At 36.0% G+C, this 16,813-nt stretch overlaps 1 long non-coding RNA gene across 1 annotated transcript in view; it reads left to right on the top strand.

Annotated features, from left to right (window-relative positions):
* The window catches only part of LOC117979943 (uncharacterized), a 33,732-nt gene extending 24,583 nt beyond the window's left edge, over positions 1 to 9,149 (top strand). Inside the window, exon 5 of the long non-coding RNA XR_010111946.1 lies at positions 5,525 to 9,149. This is a non-coding gene — a long non-coding RNA (uncharacterized LOC117979943). The remainder of the gene's footprint in view (positions 1 to 5,524) is intronic.
* Positions 9,150 to 16,813: the final 7,664 nt, after the last annotated feature.

Here is a 16,813-nt window from a genome sequence, read left to right as displayed (position 1 = left end):
TAGCCAGGCGTGGTGGTGGGCACCTTTAATCTCAGCTACTAGGGAGGCTGAGGCACAAGAACTGCTTGAATGCAGTGAGGGTGGAGGTTGCAGTGAGCCAAGATCACGCCATTGCACTCCAGCCTGGGGGTCAGAGCAAGACTCTGTTTAAAATAAAAAAAATGTGGGGGAGCTGCTTAAGTCTTTATTAATTTTGAACTGTCCTTCTTCCTTAAACTCTGTCAATTTTTACTTCATGTATTGTGGTGCTTTTTGTTAAGTGCTTTCAACCTTCTACATCATTAAATCTAAAGTAAGTCTCCTGTGAACATAACATAGCTGGATCTTATTATTTTAGCCAATAAGATAATTTTTAACTTTTAATTGGGTTTTTCAATTTATTCACATGTAATGTTACAATTGAAATGTGTGCATTGACCTCTGCCATTTAGCTTTTTGTATTCTATATGCCTCATGTCACTTTGTTTTTCTATTCCTCTAGTGACTTCTTTATTATTAAGTATTTTCTAGTGTAATAAAAACCAGTTTAAGGTTTTTACTATATTTTTCAACTATGTTTCTTGTGGTTTTTTCTAGGGCTTAAAATATACATCGCAAGTGACCAAAATTAACTTCAGATTTAAAAATAACATTATTCCAATGGATGATAGAAACTTTCTCTAAAATACTTTCATTCCCTTCCCGTTTTTTGTGCTATCGTTGTTATCTATATTTTGTTACATACATTACAAGCCCAGTCAAAACTGTTGTAATTACTGCTTTGTATATAGTCCTTTTATGCCCTGTAAAAAGCTGAGAACAGAAAGGAGAGCAAATATATATTTATAGAATTTTTTAATATTTACCTTCTAAGTTACCAATTTTGGAAGAAAATACCAATTTTCTTTCTTCCTATGTATTCCAAGTGACCATTTTGTTCTAATTTCCTACTTCATTACAACTTTGTTCCCACCCATTACCCTTGACTGTTATTGGTAAATACATTTCATTTTTGTATAAAAGCAACAATACAAATACATTCATATTGTTCTATGCACTTACTTTCATTTAAGTTTTATATAAGATTCAGGGATACATGCGCAGTTTTGATAAATATGTAAATTATGTGTCACGGGCGGCTGGTGTAGATTGTTTCATCACCCAGGCAATAAGGATAGTAACGAATAGGTAGTTTTTCAATCTCCTTCGTCCAACCCTTCACCCTCGAGTAGACCCTGGTGTCTGTTGTTTCCTTTTTTGTATCTATGTGTACTCAATGTTTAGCTCCCACTTACAAGTGAGAATATGTGGTATTTGCTTTTCTGTTTTGGGGTTGGTTTGTTTTTGATTATGGCCTCCAGCTCAATCCATATTGATGCAAAGGACATGATCTCATTCTTTTTTATGCCTGCATGGTATTCCATGGTATATATGTGCCACATTTTCTTTATCCAGTCTGTGACTGATGGGTATTTAGGTGGATTCCATGACTTTACTGTTGTGAGCAGTGCTACAACAAGCATGTGTGTGCATGTGTTGTTAGGCAGAACAATTTATAATTTTCCAGGTATACATCCAGTAATGGGATTGCTAGGTTGAAATGGTACTTAAAGTTCTTTGAGAAATCCCCACACTTCTTCCTACAAGGACTTAAATAATTTGCATTCCTAAGAGGAGTGTATAAGCTTTCCTTTTTCTTTGCAACCACACCAGCATTTGCTATTTTTTGGCTTCTTATGAATAGCCGTTCTAACTGGTGTGAGATGGTATCTCATTGTGATTTTGACTTGCATTTCTCTAATGATTAGTGATGTGAAGCATTCTCTCATATTCCTATTGGTCATATGTATGTCTTCTTTTGAAAAGTGTTTGTTCATGTATTTTTCCCACTTTTTAATGCAGTTGTTTGTTTTTGCTTGTTGATTTATTTATAGATTCCATGTATTAGTCCTTTGTTAGATGCACAGCTTGCAAATATTTTCTCAGATTCTGTAGACTGTCTGTTAATTCTATTGATAGTTTCTTTTGCTGTTTAGAAGTTCTTTCGTTTAATTAGGTCCCACTTGTCTATTTTGTTTTGCTGCAATTGCTTTTGGCATCTTTGTCAGAAAATCACTGCCAGGGCCTATGTCCAGATTGGTATTTCCTATGTTATTTTCAAGGGTTTTTATAGTTTGAGGTTTTACCCTTAAGTCTTTAATCCATGTTGAGTTAGTTTTTGTATATGCTGTATGAAAGGGGTCCAGGTTCAATCTTCTGTATATGGCTAGCCACTTCTGTATGTGGCTAGCACCATTTCTTAAATATGGAGTCTTTCCTCGTTGCTGATTTTTCTTGAATTTGTTGAAAATCAGGTGGTTGTATGTGTGTGGCTTAATTTCTGGGTTCTTTGTTATGTTTCTTTGGTCTATGTGTCTGTTTTTGTACCAGTACCATACTGTTTTAGTTACTGTATTCTTGTAGCATAGTTTGAAGTTGGGTAAAATGATACCACCAGCTTTGATCTTTTTGCTTTTAATTATCTTGGTTACTTGAGCTCTTTTTTTGTCCCATATCAATTTTAAAACAGGTTTTCCTAATTAATTCTTTGAAGAATGTTATTGGTAGTTTGACAGGAATAGCATTTGTCTATAAATTGCTTTGGGAAGTATGGCCATTTTATTAATATTGATTCTTCCTAACCATGAGGATAGAATTTTTTTTTTGCGTTTGTTTGTTTCATCTCTGATTTCCTTTAGCAGTGTTTTGTAATTCTCATTGTAGAGATTTTTCTTCATTCTGGTTAGCTGTATTCCTAGGCATTTAATTCTTTTTGTGGCTATTGTGAATGGGATTACATTCTTGATTTGGCTCCCAGCTTGAACTTTGTTGGTGTACAGAAATGCTACTCATTTTTTACAATGATTTTGTATCCTGAAACTTTACTGAAGTTGCTTATCAGATCTAGAATCCTCTGGGTGGGGACTATGGGGTTTTCTATGTACAAAATCATATTGCCTACAAACAAAGATCTTTTGACTTCTGTCTTCCTATTTGGGTGCCTTTTATTTCTTTCTCTTGCCTGATTGCTCTGGCTAGCATATCCAGCACTATGTTGAATAAGAGTGGTGAGAGTAGGCGTTCTTGTCTTGTTCTGGTTCTCAAGGAGAACGCTTGCAGCTTTTGCCTGTTCAGTATGATGTTGGCTGTGGGTTTGTCACAGATGGCTCTTAGTATTTTGAGGTATTTTCTTTCAATGCCTAGTGTGTTGAGGGTTTTCAACATGAAAGGATGTTGAGTTTTATCAAAAGCCTTTTCTGCATCTGTTGAGATGATCATCTTATGTTTGTTTTTAGTGGTGAGTCACAATTTTTGATTTACATATTTTGAAGCAATCTTGTATCCTAGGGATAAAGCCTACTTGATCATGGTGGATTAGCTTTTTCATGTGCTGCTGGATTCATTATTCTAGTATTTTATGAGGATTTTTGCATCTATATTCCTAGAGGATATTGGCTGCAAGTTTTTGTTGTTGTTGTGTTTCCGCCAGGTTTTTGTATCAGGATGATGCTGGCCTCATAGAATGAATTAGGGAGGAGTCCCTCCTTAATTTTTTCATATTCTTTCAGCAGGTATAGTATCAGTTCTTTTTACATATCTGGTAGAATTTGGCTATGAATCTATCTGGTCCTGGGATTTTTTTCAGTTGGTAGGTTTTTTATTTACTGATTCAGTTTTGGAACTTGTTATTGTTCCATTCTGGGATTCATTTTAATTCTGGTTTAGTCTTGGGAGGTTGTATACTTCCAGAAATTTGTTCATTTGTTCTAATTTTAATAATTTGTGTACACAGAGGTGTGTTTTTTAGCGTCTGGGAGGTGTTTTTTTTTATGTGGGGTCTGTGGTAACATCCCCTTTGGCATTTCTGATTTTGTTCATTTGGATATTCTCTCTCTCTCTCTCTCTTAATTAGTCTAGTTAGTTGTCTATCAATCTATTGATTCTTTTAAAAAAAATCAACTCCTGGATTCATTGATTTTTTTGTATGGTTTTCTCTGCCTCAATTTCATTCACTTCAGTTCTGATTTTGGTTGTTTCTGGTCTTCTACTAGCTTTGGGTTAGTTGGTTCTTGTTACTACAGCTCCTCCAGGTGTGATGTTGGGTTGTTCATTTCAGATCTTTCTATCTTTTTGATGTGGTCATTTAGCACTATAAACTTTCCTCTTAATACTGCTTTAGCTGTGTCAAAGAGACTCTGCTATGTTGTATTTTTATTCTCATTAGTTTCAAATAATGTCTTCATTTCTGCCTAAATTTCATTGTTTACTCAAAAGTCATTTAGGAGCAGGTTGTTTAGCTGTTATGTAATTGTATGATTTGGAGTGATTTTCTCATATTAATTTTTATTTTTATTGTACTCAGGTCCAAGAGTGTGTTTGTTATGATTTCAGATTTTTTAATTTGCTGAGGATTGTTTTATGGCCAATTGTGTTGTCAATTTTAGAGTATGTGTTATGTGCAGTCTAGAAGAATGTATATTTTGTTGTTTTTCAGTGGAGAGTTATGTAGATGTCTGCTAGGTCCATTTGGTCAAAGTTTTCTGCTTTGATGATCTATCTAACATGGTCAGTGACATACTGAAGTCCTCCAAAATTATTATGTGGTTATCTAACTCTCTTCATAGGTCTCTAAGAATTTGCTTTATAAATCTAGTACTCCTGTTTGTTTGTTTTTATCCATCCTACCAAGCATTTATCGTTTGTGTTACAAACAATCCAATTATACTTCTTTAGTTAGTAATTAAAGCCTATAGTCACCCTATGTGCTACCAAATAGTAGGTCTTAATCATTCTTTTATCATAGTTTGTACCCATCAAATATCCAATCCCCCCACCACACTAGCTCCCCAATAGCCTTCCCAGCCTCTGAAAACCATTTTTCTACTCTATGTGTCCATGAGTTAAATTGTCTCAAAATTTTAGATCCCACAAGTAAGTGAGAACATGTGATGTTTGTCCTGTGCCTGGCTTATTTCAGGTTACATAATGATCTCCAGTTCTATCCTTGTTTTTCCAAATGATGGGATCTCATTCTTTTTTTTAATGGCTGACTAGTACTCTATTGTGTGTATGTACCACGTTTTCTTTATCCATTCATCTGTTCATGGACATGTAAGTTGCTTCCAAAAGTGATGCAATGAATATAGGAGTGCAGATATCTCTTTGATATATTGATTTCCTTTCTTTTGGGTATATACGCAGCAGTGGAATTGCTGGATCATATGGTAGCTCAATTTTTAGTTTATTGAGTAACCTACAAACTGTTCTCCACAGTGCTGTAGTAATTTACGTTCCCACCAACAGTTTATGAAAGTTCCTTCTTCTCCACATCCTCACCAGCATTTGTTATTGCCTGTCTTTTTGGTTATAAGCCATTTAAACAGGGGGGAAATGATATCTCCTTGTAGTTTTCATTTGCATGTGTCTGATGATCAATTATGTTGATCACGTTTTCTTTTTTTCTTTTCTTTTCTTTTTTTTTTTTTTTTTTTTTTGTTTGAGACAGGGTCTGGCTCTGTTGCCCGGTCTGGAGTGTGATGGCAAAATCATGGTTCACTGCAACCACTACCTCTCAGGCTCAAGGGGTCCTCCCACCTCAGCCTTCCTAGTAGCTGGGACCACAGGTGTATGCCACCACACCCAGGTAACTTTTGTGTTTTTTGTAGAAATGGGGTTTTACCATGTTGCTTAGGCTGGTTTCCAAACCCTAAAATCAAATGATTCACCTGCCTTGGCCTGCCAAAGTGCTGAGATTACACGCATGAGCCACTATGTCCAGCCTTTTCATATGTCTGTTTGCCATTTGTATGTCTTCTTTTGAGAAATGTCTACTCATTATTGCTCATTAATGTCCTTTTCTTTCTGATTGAAGTGCTTCTTTTAAAATTTCTTGTAGGACAGATCTGGTGTTGATGTCATCCCTTAGCTTTTGTATGTCTGAGGTGTCTTATTTCTCCTTCATGTTTGCAGGATTTTCAGTTAATATACTATTCTATGGTAAACTTTTTTTTGTTCATTTCCTTCAGCAATTTAAATATGTCTTGCCACTCTTTTCTGGCTGATAATGTTTCCACTGAAAAGTCTGCTGCCAGACATATTGGAGCTCCATTGCATGTCATTTATTCTCTGTTGCTGCTTTTAGAATCCTTTCTTTATCCTGGATCTTTGGGAGTTTGACAGTTAAATGCCTTGAGGTAGTCTTTTTTGGATTAAATCTGCTTGGTACTCTAGAACCTTTGTACTTGGACATTGATGTCTTTCTCTAGGTTTGGAAAACTCTCTGTTATTCCTTTGAATAAACTTTCTAAGCCTATCTCTTTCTCTCTGTCCTGTTTAAGGCTAATTACTCTTGGATTTGCCCTTTTAAGGCTATTTTCTAGATCCATAGGCATGTTTCTTTGCTTTGTATTTGTTTTTTTCTCTTTGTCTTCTGACTATGTATTGTCAAATAGCCTGTCTTCAAGCTCACTAATTTTTTCTTCTACTTGATCAGTTCTTCTATTAAGTGCTCCTATTTGGGGTATGTATATATTTAGAATAGTTAGGTCCTCTTGTTGAATTGAAGCTTTCTCATTATGTAATGCCCCTTTTTTCATCATTGTTGGTTTAAAGTCTTTTTTTGTCTGAAATTATAATAGCAATCTCTGCTTTTTTTCTGTTTTTCATTTGCTTGGTAGATCATTCTTCATCTCTTTATTTTAGACTATGGAAGTCATTGCATGTGATATGGTTCTCTTGTATTCAGCATACAGTTGTGTCTTGCTTTTACATTCAACTTTTAATTGGGGCATTTAGTCCATTTGCATTCAAAGTTAATATTGATATGTGCTGGTTTAATCCTATTATCCTGTTGTTAGCTGGTTATTATGCAGATTTTATGATGTGGTTTATTTATAGAGCCAATGGTCTCTGTACTTAACTGTACTTTTGTGGTGACCAGTAACAGCCTTTCTTTTCCATATTTAGCACCTCCATAAGAACCTCTTGTAAAACACATCTGGTGGTAACAAGTTTTCTTAGCATTTGCTTGTCTGAAAAGAATCTTATTTCTCTTTTGCTTATGAAGCTTAGTTTGGCTGGATCTGAAATTCTCGGTTGGAATTTATTTTCTTTATGAATGTTGAATGTAATCCCCCAAACTCTTCTGGCTTTAGGATTTCTGCTGAAAGTTCTGTTGTTAGCCTGATGGGGTTCTCTTGGAAGGTGACCTGCCCCTTCCTTCTAGCTACTTTTAACATTTTTTATTTCGAGTTTAGAGTACCTGTTGACTATGTATCTTAGGGATGATCGTCCTGTGTAGTAACTTGCAGCTGTTCTCTGCATTTCCTGGATTTGAATGTTGGCCTCTCTAGCAAAGGTGGAGAAATTTTCATGTGTGATATCCTCAAATATGTTTCCCAAATTGCTTGCTTTCTCTCCCTTTCTTTCAGGGATGTTATCGAGGCATAGATTTGGTTTTGTTACATGGTTCCATATTTCTCAGAAGTTTTGTTCTTTCCCCTTCATTATTTTTTCTTTATTTTTTTCTGACTGAGTTATTTTGGAGAACGAGTTTTTAAGCTCTGAGATTCTTTCCTCAGATTGGTTTATTGTGCTGTTATTACTTGCAATGGCATTATAAAATTCTTGAAGTGAGTTTTTCAGCTCTATCATTTCAGTTGGGTTCTTTCTTAAAATGGCCATTTTATATTTTCTCTTTTATAACTTTTTATTGTATTCCTTAGATTTCTTGGATTGGGTTTCAAATTTCTCCTAGATGTTGACAATTTTTATGCCTATTTATATTTTGAATTCTATTTCTGACATTTTAGCCACTGCACCCTTGTTGAGAACCATTGCTGGGGAACTGGTGTGGTCATTTGGAGGTAAGAAGACACTGGCTATTTGTGTTGCTAGAGTTCTTCCACTGTTTTTTTTTTTTTTTTTCCTCATCTGTGTGGACCAATGTTCCTTCGATCTTTGAAGCTGCTATCCTTTGGATGAGTTCCTTTATTTTTATCTTCTTTGATGCCTTTGGGGGTTTGATTGTGATATAAAGGTGAGTTCAGTTGACTGGCTTTGATTCTAGTTTGCTCATGGGTCTTGAAGGAGCCTATTTCAATGACTTTCTTCATGTGCATGTTTCTTTGACAGGTGTTCTTGTCCCTGGGGCTTCCTCAGTCTGGAGTCACAGTTGGGAGACAGGCTGTATTCTTGCTGGATTAGACCTAATCTGCTGTCTGAGTGCTTTCTGGGGAAACACTTGGTTTTACCTGTCCACAGAGTTCAGGCAGAAGTGGAATCACTGGGCTGGAAACTGTAGTGTGTGTGGCCCTTCTGGCTATGAGAGGCAGGTGTAGGTGGATGGTGTTGCCTGCCCTGCCATCTGGGTGTCTCCACAGTAACAACAGGTGGTGCCCCTTAGAAAATTCAGGCAGAAGTGAGACTCCTGGGCTGGAAGCTCTAGCAAGTGAGGCTCGCCTGGCGAGCAGTGGTGGAGGTTGGTGGGATCACCTGCTCTGCTGTCCAGGTGCTTCCCAGGATAACAGGAGTCTAAGCTTGATGGGTGATTTCAGAAAAAGTAGGACCACTGGGTCCAAAGCTGGAGCAAGAATTGTTTGCTTGGCTACCAGTGGTGGTGGGTGGTGTCACTTGCCCTGATATCTGAGTGCTTCCAGGGACATGCAATTGCTTTTAAAATGAGGATAAGAACAGAGAAAATATGCTGTAATAATATATATATATATATATATTTTAATAATTGCCTTCATACTTCCCTTTACTTCTTTGGTTTTTCAAATGTAGATTTGAAACTACAGCCTGATGTCACTAGCTTTTAGCCTGAAGAACTTCCTTTAGCATTTATTTTAAGGCAGGTATGATAGCAACATATTGTTCCAGCTTTGGCATATCTGGGATTAATTTTGTTTCATTTTCATTTTGTAAAAGACAGTTTCATTTCTTGTTTCTGTTCTTCACTGTTTCTAATGAGAAGTCAACTGTTAATCTTACTGGAGTTCCATTTAAGTGATGAATCATTTTTGTCTTACAGGATACAATATTTTCTCTTTATCTTTGGCTTTCAGTATCTTGGCTATGATAATTTTAGTTGTGGCTCTTTTTTCATTTATTCTACATATAGTTTATTGGGTTTGCAGATGTGTTTTTAATCAATTTGTAAGAATTTTCAGCCATTATTTCTTCACGTTTTTTCTCTCCCTTTCTCCTTTCCTTTAGGCAATCTCATGACATTCCTGTTGGTGTGTTTAATGGCACACTGTGCTCTCTGAGGCTCTATTCATTTTTCCTTATTTTTACCCACTGATCTGATTGTTTATCCCTATTGATCTACCTTAAAGTTTGCTGATTCTTTCTTCTGTCACCTCAAATCTACTGTTGAGTTTAGTAAACTTTTTTATCTGAGTTATTGTAACTTTCCACTCCATAATTTCTATGTAACTGTATGTTGACCTACTCACAACTTGACATTATATATTTATTTTCATTCAGATAATTATACATTTTGGGTAAGAATTAGCACTTTTAAATTACATGATTAAAGATATAGAAAATGCTTCCTGTTAAACCAAAACTTCTGGAATAATAATACAATGTATTTCATTTACTGCTTTTATTGTGTTTTTTTGGTGTGTGTGTGTATGCATGTGTATGACAAATATCTGGCTGTTTTAATAATAGTTTACTGTAGCAATTTCTAAATGTAAGAGTGTCATTAAGACTAATTTAACATTATTAGTCTTTAAAAATGTTTTACATTGCTATAAATTGTTCACAAAATGTATATATTTTGCCCTAATTTATTAATATTATTTACTAAGATTAAACATCTTCTGCAATGTTAATTTGTTTTAATTAAGCATAAATACTTCCATTTTAATTAAAATTCCCAAATAAAATGTTTGAATACAAAGTTCATGTCACCCTAAATAGAATCAGGATCAAGTAACAAATAAATTTATACAAGCAATAATAACTCATAGCCATTACCACAGAATCATCTAACTTAATCATAAATTATTTTTATATATTTTAATAACAATACACAGATATAACTATTTTGAAGATGCATTGTTTCTTGTGCTTACAAAATTTATTGTGCAGATTTCTCAAGAGAAAGTATTGTGTGTGTTTGTGTATATCATTAGTTGTCTAGTGATTGAAAGTATTAGTTTTAAAAAGAGAAAAATTGTATTGCTTTGGTCACAGTTTGCACTCTAGTCTTTAATGGCGATTCCTTCTAAATTTTTTCATTGTTTCTACTGGAATACACAAAATAGTAAACTGATATTATGGGAAAATGTTACTAGCTAGTTAGATAATTCCTAGTACCTTTGAAAATCACAACCACCACATATTTAATTGTTTTATTTCAATTTTCAGATATTGAATAAAGGTCAGCAACTAAGATTTTTTTAAAGATGATTACTTAATATATACCAAATTAACATTCTTTTTTATCTGTAAAATTTCAGCTTTTCATATTTGTTACTTCATATACTTCTTTTTTATTGAGTCTATAATAATACTTGAAATTAAAAAAATGAAAAAAAAATGTTTATTAGAAGCTAACTTCTTAATAAAATCACATAATTGGTACAAACTGAAAAGCAAGATTCTTACATTTCTCTTCCTTGGGTCCATGTAAGAGTCTGTGAATGCAACAGAAAAATAGACTGGCATCATTTCAGTTTTCTGTTTTTAATCCTATCGGTAATGGCAGCGTAACCTTGGAAATGGCCAACCTCCTTATAATTCTCTCAGCCTAATATGCAGAAGAAGGGAGAAGCCTTGATTTGATAATCCTTAGAGTACCTTCAATTTTCAAATCAAAGATTCCTTGACAATCTATTCAGTTGTGTGTGTCTGTCCCATGTGCATGTTCGTGTGTGTGAGAGTCTACACTTCTGTGCATAAGTATATGCAATAAAATAACAGATTGTAGCGCAAAAAAACACTTTACTTGAAATTGTTTCTATTATCCCTGTTTATATGTAAGCACTTATAATAATTGTATGGCAAAGTGGTTACAGGGAAAGAAGAGACTATAATTTTGGAGACAGAGATATAAACTTACTGCAAATATCTTACACTAATGGTTGACACTGTATAGGTACCTTACTGTGTTGCATCACTAAATATCACAGAAATCCCAAGAGGAAAGTTGCCTGATCCACATTTTACAGATGAGCAAACTGAGTTCCAGAGACATCAAGTAACTTGACCAATGACAGAGAAGAACTGAGGAAGGGAACAAAGTGTGTTGGAAAAGAGAGGTAATATGAGAAAGTCAGAGAGGCGATAAGGAAATAAAAGGAAACAAGTCAGAGAAACCTGATTAAGTTTTCACTTAAAATCTGATTAGTTGGAAAACTTAACTCATTGAAAGTAAAGTGCTTCTGTGGTCCACAATTTTCCCAATGCTAAAAGAAAAGCAGTCATATGTGGTCAGTACATAATAATGGAAAGAAAACAGGACTAGGGAGAGAGAGAGAGAAAAAAAAAGAGAGAGACACTTGTTCTGGCTCTGGCTCTGTACTCATTAATAGCATTCATTATTTATTAAGTTTTAATATGCCTGGTACTGTTCCCATATTCTTTTTTTTATATTTTATTTTATTTTATTTTATTTTGAGGTGAAGTCTTGCTCTGTTGCCCAGGCTGGAGTGCAGTGGTGTGATCTCGTCTCACTGCAAGCTCCGCCTCCTGGATTCACACCATTCTCCTGCCTCAGCCTCCTGAGTAGCTGGGACTACAGGCGCCCGCCACCACGCCCACCTAATTTTTGTATTTTTGGTAGAGATGGGGTTTCACCATGTTGGTCAGGCTGGTATCAAACTCCTGACCTCAGGTAATCTGACCACCTCAGCCTCCCAAAGTGCTAGGATTACAGGTGTGAACCACTGCACCTGGCCCTATTGTTAAATACTAGCTAATTGGAGCTAACTTGTTCCATATTGTTAAATACTAGCTAATTTAACCCCAGTAACAACCATTTGATATAGAAACAATTGTCATCATCTTTTCTTTACATGTAGGGAAACTAAGTATAGAGATTTCTGGTAATTTGCTCATGGTTACACTGCCAACAGAAAATGAAGCTGGGATGAGAATTCTGGCATTTTCTCACTATAACTGCACTGTGCAATATGGCAGCCACTAGCCTCGTATGCCTACTGAGCACTTAAAATAAGGATAATCCTAATTAAGATATGCTCTAACTGTAAACACTGAATTTTGAATACTTCCTATCAAAACAAAAAGTTTAACTATGGATTACATACTGAAACAATCATGTTTTATATAAGTTGGGTTAAATATGACGTATTATCAAAATTAATTACATCTGCTTACTCTTTTCATTTTGGAAAATGTGGCTACTTTAATTTAAAATTTTAAAATTAATCTGTGGCTCATATTCTATTTAGTTTGGACTATGCTGCTCTAGAGCATGGTTAAAAGTGTTTTTTATTAAAATACAATAGTCCTTCCTGTTATCTGTAGCAGAATAAATCTATGTTTCTGTTATTGTTTTAGTCTATTCAGTAAATTCTCATATACCCTTGGTAGAAGTGAGATGCTGTACACTTTTAACTACGTAAATGTAAGGCAAATAGGCCCCCTTTGAGCTAGAGCTTGCCTAAAAATGGAATGGGTTAGCTAAAATTTCTTAGTTGAGATATTGACTTAGCAACTAGATGGAGAGCAACTCAATTTTCATAAGGATCTCAGGGCATTCTGGAGTGGGGGTAGGAAGCAATATCTCAACTTCAGTACTCCAGGCATATAAGTTAGAGAATTAGTTAGGTGTAAAACAAAGCGGTTTAGATTATGGCCAGTAGTAGAGGGAGTAATTAGTCCTGGAAATTAAATGACCTCGAGGACTAGAAATCTAGACTCACAAAAAGGACTAAGATGTTGTGTAAGATGTTTGCTTTTGGCATAATCTGTTACTGAAACCAAATATCCTTTCAAGATATAGCCAACTTTGGAGATGCTGGGAGACAATGAATGAGAGGGTAAATATGAGTAGACAGAATTGTGATTTTGGTCCCCAGTGTGGAGACCACTACAAAATATCAGCTGGGAGACAGAGGAGAAAGGCATCACTCCAGATACTAAGCATTGGTCTTACACTTGTTCCTCAACTTCAGTATTAATGTGAGTCAAGAAGAAGCAAGGGCAGTAGTTAACTGATCAGATTTGAATGCTTTCTCTGCTCTATTTTTGGATTCAGTCTTCATGGCTTCTGGTAATTTTTGCAAGGGAGCCCTCAGCGGGTATTTTGATCACCTGCTGTCTATCCTATTGGTGAAGGAGGGATTCCCCTAATCTTAGTACAATATGGCTGAAAATTGAATATCTGGCCCCAGACAGATGAGATAGACAACCATTTATTAGTCAAATATACTCATAGCCCAGGAAAGGAGGACACCTCACACCACGAAGAACCCCATGGGGATTACACTTGGAAACAGTATAAAAAAACAGCTACTATGGGGGCAGGTTTGGTAGTTACACAAGAATGAGATATCCCCTGGTTTCTATGGGAGGATGTGATTGATTTCAATGATTTCTTGTGGTGATAGGGAAGTAAAACTGGGTAGGTTAAGACTGGATGGACTGTAGTTTGTCCATCTGATAAAGAAACTGGCTGTTCGGGTGGGAATCTTATCTGGCCAGAGCAGAAGAAGTCACAGTGAGACTCAAAGATGTCAGAACAGCACATGACATTTAGGCTTTATAACACTACCAAAAACTTTTGGACTTCTATGACTGGCCAGGTGAGTACACGAGCAATTAATTGGAAAGTGTATGAGGGGACTGTATTTATAAACTTGAGCATAAATACAGAGATGGTGTATTAATCCATTTTCACACTGCTATTAGGATATACCTGAGACTGGGTAATTAATAAAGGAAAGAGGTTTAATTGACTCACAGGTCCACAGGTCTGGGGAGGCCTCAGGAAACTTACAATCATGGCAGAAGGGGAAACAACCCATCCTTCTTCACATAGCAACAGCAAGGAGAAGTGCCAAACAAAGAGGCAGGAAAAACCCATTATAAAATCATCAGTTCTTGTGAGAACTCACTCACTATCATGAGAACAGCATGGAGGTAACTGCTCCCACTATTCAATTACCTCCCACTGGGCACCTCCCGTGACATATGAGGATTATGGGAACTACAATTCAAGATGAGATTTGGGTGAGGACACAGCCAAACCATATCAGATGGTTTCCTCTTAGTATATGTAGCCTTTTGGTTCTGCTGACTTCCCCATAGGGTAGTCAAAGCAGGTATTTTTTATTGCTATTTACAAGTGAAAGACTGAATAATAACAGGTACGCAGGTTTAGAACTCATCCTTCCTGACTCCTAGTCAATTATTTTTTCTTTACACTGCTGTTCAGAAGACTGTGTCACTTGTTTGTATAGAGTCAACCACATGTTTAACCTCCAGACCAATAAAACTGAGTGACAATAAATCACAGTTTATTTTGGTAGTATATGTTGAGTTTAGGAGAGTTCTAAAAAGAAACCAACAGGAAACTTGAGTTTCTCTGCTGTTATAATCTGAATGTTTGTGTTCCTCTAAAATTCATATGTTGAAACTTAATCACGAAGATGATGGTATTAGGAGGTGGGGCATTTGAAAGATGATTAGGTCATAAGGATGAGACTCTCAGGAATGAGGTTAGTACCCTTATGAAGGAGGCCTTCCGGAGCTGCCGTGCCCCTTCTGCCATGTGAGAACACAGCAAGAAGGCAACGTTTATGAACCAGGAAATGGACCCTCACCAAATATTGAATATGCTGACACTTTATTTTGGATTTCCCAACCTCTAGAACTGTGAGAAATAAATTTCTGTTTATAAACCATCCAGTCTATAGCATTTTGTTATAGCAGCTTGATTGGACTAAGGAACCTGAAGAGAATGGCTTACTCTACTCCGTAACTTTACATCAAATATGACTCATTCACTACCCATCTTATTCCAACGACCTTTTAATCTTGATGAATTAATAAGAATGAAAATGAAAGTGACAGCAGCTGAGAGCTGTCTGAAGGGATGTTTTATGTCATTATGGCTCCAACAAAACTACCATAACTGTCATTAGCATTAGGTGGTAGCCCCCAGGGAGCAAATCCACTACCTGAAATGTTTCTTCCATTCTATCGAATTGTTTGAGAATTCAGTTCAGAGTCTAAGGTCACTTCTATGACAAAAGAGCTTAGGAACTGTAAGACAAAATATCCTAAAATGATATTTTTGTTGTTATAAACTAATGGATATATTTAATGGCTTATCTAGAATGTACACTTTGTCTAATAACATTGCAAAAATATTAATAAAATTAGGTTGCCTTTGTCTGATTTGTTTCCACCGAAATATCATAGCTAATGTGAGAAAACATTTTTTCCTCTGATCATTTAAAATTAACATTTTTTCTTTCTAATTATATTGGCTGATTTTTTTCCACATGGCTCTTATGGATTTCTATTTAATATCTCACACTTTCCTACTGTAGTTGGTTAAGCAGGCATTGTTATCCTAGTTTTCTCAATGAGGTAAGGGGGTATCAGAGAAGGTGAAATAATTCAAATATTTGGCACAGCTGTAGGAGTGAAGAAAAGTGGTAAACACCTGAGTCTGTCTCTTGAGTCAGTAATCTCTCCTCTACTCTAGTAAAATTCAATGTCTCGCTCCATAAACCCTTGCTCTCTTCTTATAACTCCAAACACTCCACAGCAATGGGTTGTGGGCATTTGAAAAATTTCAACTTGCTAACAAATGGCCATTTGCTGAGTCCTAAATTTATGGTAGGCACAGTGCCAAGCACATTAGATGCATAATTAATGCTCAAGGCACACTATATTACAGATGTCTTCATCTCATTTTACAGATAAGGATAATTGACTTTTGAAGAAGTTAAATACCTAGCCCAAAGCCACATAGCTACTCTCAAATGAACACCAGGAAAATTTTATCTTCCCTAATACATGCCAGAAATTTGGGAAAGGAAGACCAAGAATTTATTCTACTCATCAAGAGTGAGGTTTTAAATATGCATCACTTTTTCATATTTGAAAAAAAGAAATTAATGGAGAAGGAGGCAGAAGGATGCCTGAGAATCAAGGTAGCATTGTTTATTCCCTCAACTTTTCAAATGGGCTGTTAGTTCATTGAGTGGCAAAGCCATGCCTGATTTATCTTTTAGTTCCAATTGGTCTGTTAATTTGAGAACAGTAGAAGCTCATTACATATTTGTGAAAAGAATATTTTAGAAGCAGAATTTTGAAAAACTTGTGTATGTGTAACTGTCCCCTTCAGGGATCTGCTTGTATTTTCTTGGCTCTCCATTGCTCCTGTACACAACCTTGCCTTCATATTATAGACTTCTGCTGCTCCCTGACTTAAGGCTTTTTCCTGGAACAAGAGCAGGTATGTCCCTTGTGCAAGGCAGGATGAGAACGCTGGAGAGTTATTCTTCCAGAGTAATGACAGGTGGCAGTCATTGGAAAAGTAACCCACTGTCTTAATCCTTGGGTGGGAAAAGTCTGAGGAATATTCTAGTATTACTTCGAGGTCCTCAGTTGGATTAAGTCCCTACTGCCCCTCTGGGATACCTGCTCATTTACAACCCTGTTTTGTCACCCTTTTCTTCTCTGTCTCAACTCTGCAATCTACCTGTGTGTTCTGAGATCACCTCCCAAATAAAATCCTTGCACTAAAATTCAGGGTTTGCTTCTGGGGAAACCCCCAAAAGCTATCTTCCTCAAAGTTTCAAAA

The sequence above is a fragment of the Pan paniscus genome, chromosome 3, assembly GCF_029289425.2.
Source record: "Pan paniscus chromosome 3, NHGRI_mPanPan1-v2.0_pri, whole genome shotgun sequence".
NCBI classification, from domain to species: domain Eukaryota; kingdom Metazoa; phylum Chordata; class Mammalia; order Primates; family Hominidae; genus Pan; species Pan paniscus.
This window is presented reverse-complemented; position numbering and strand designations above follow the sequence as displayed.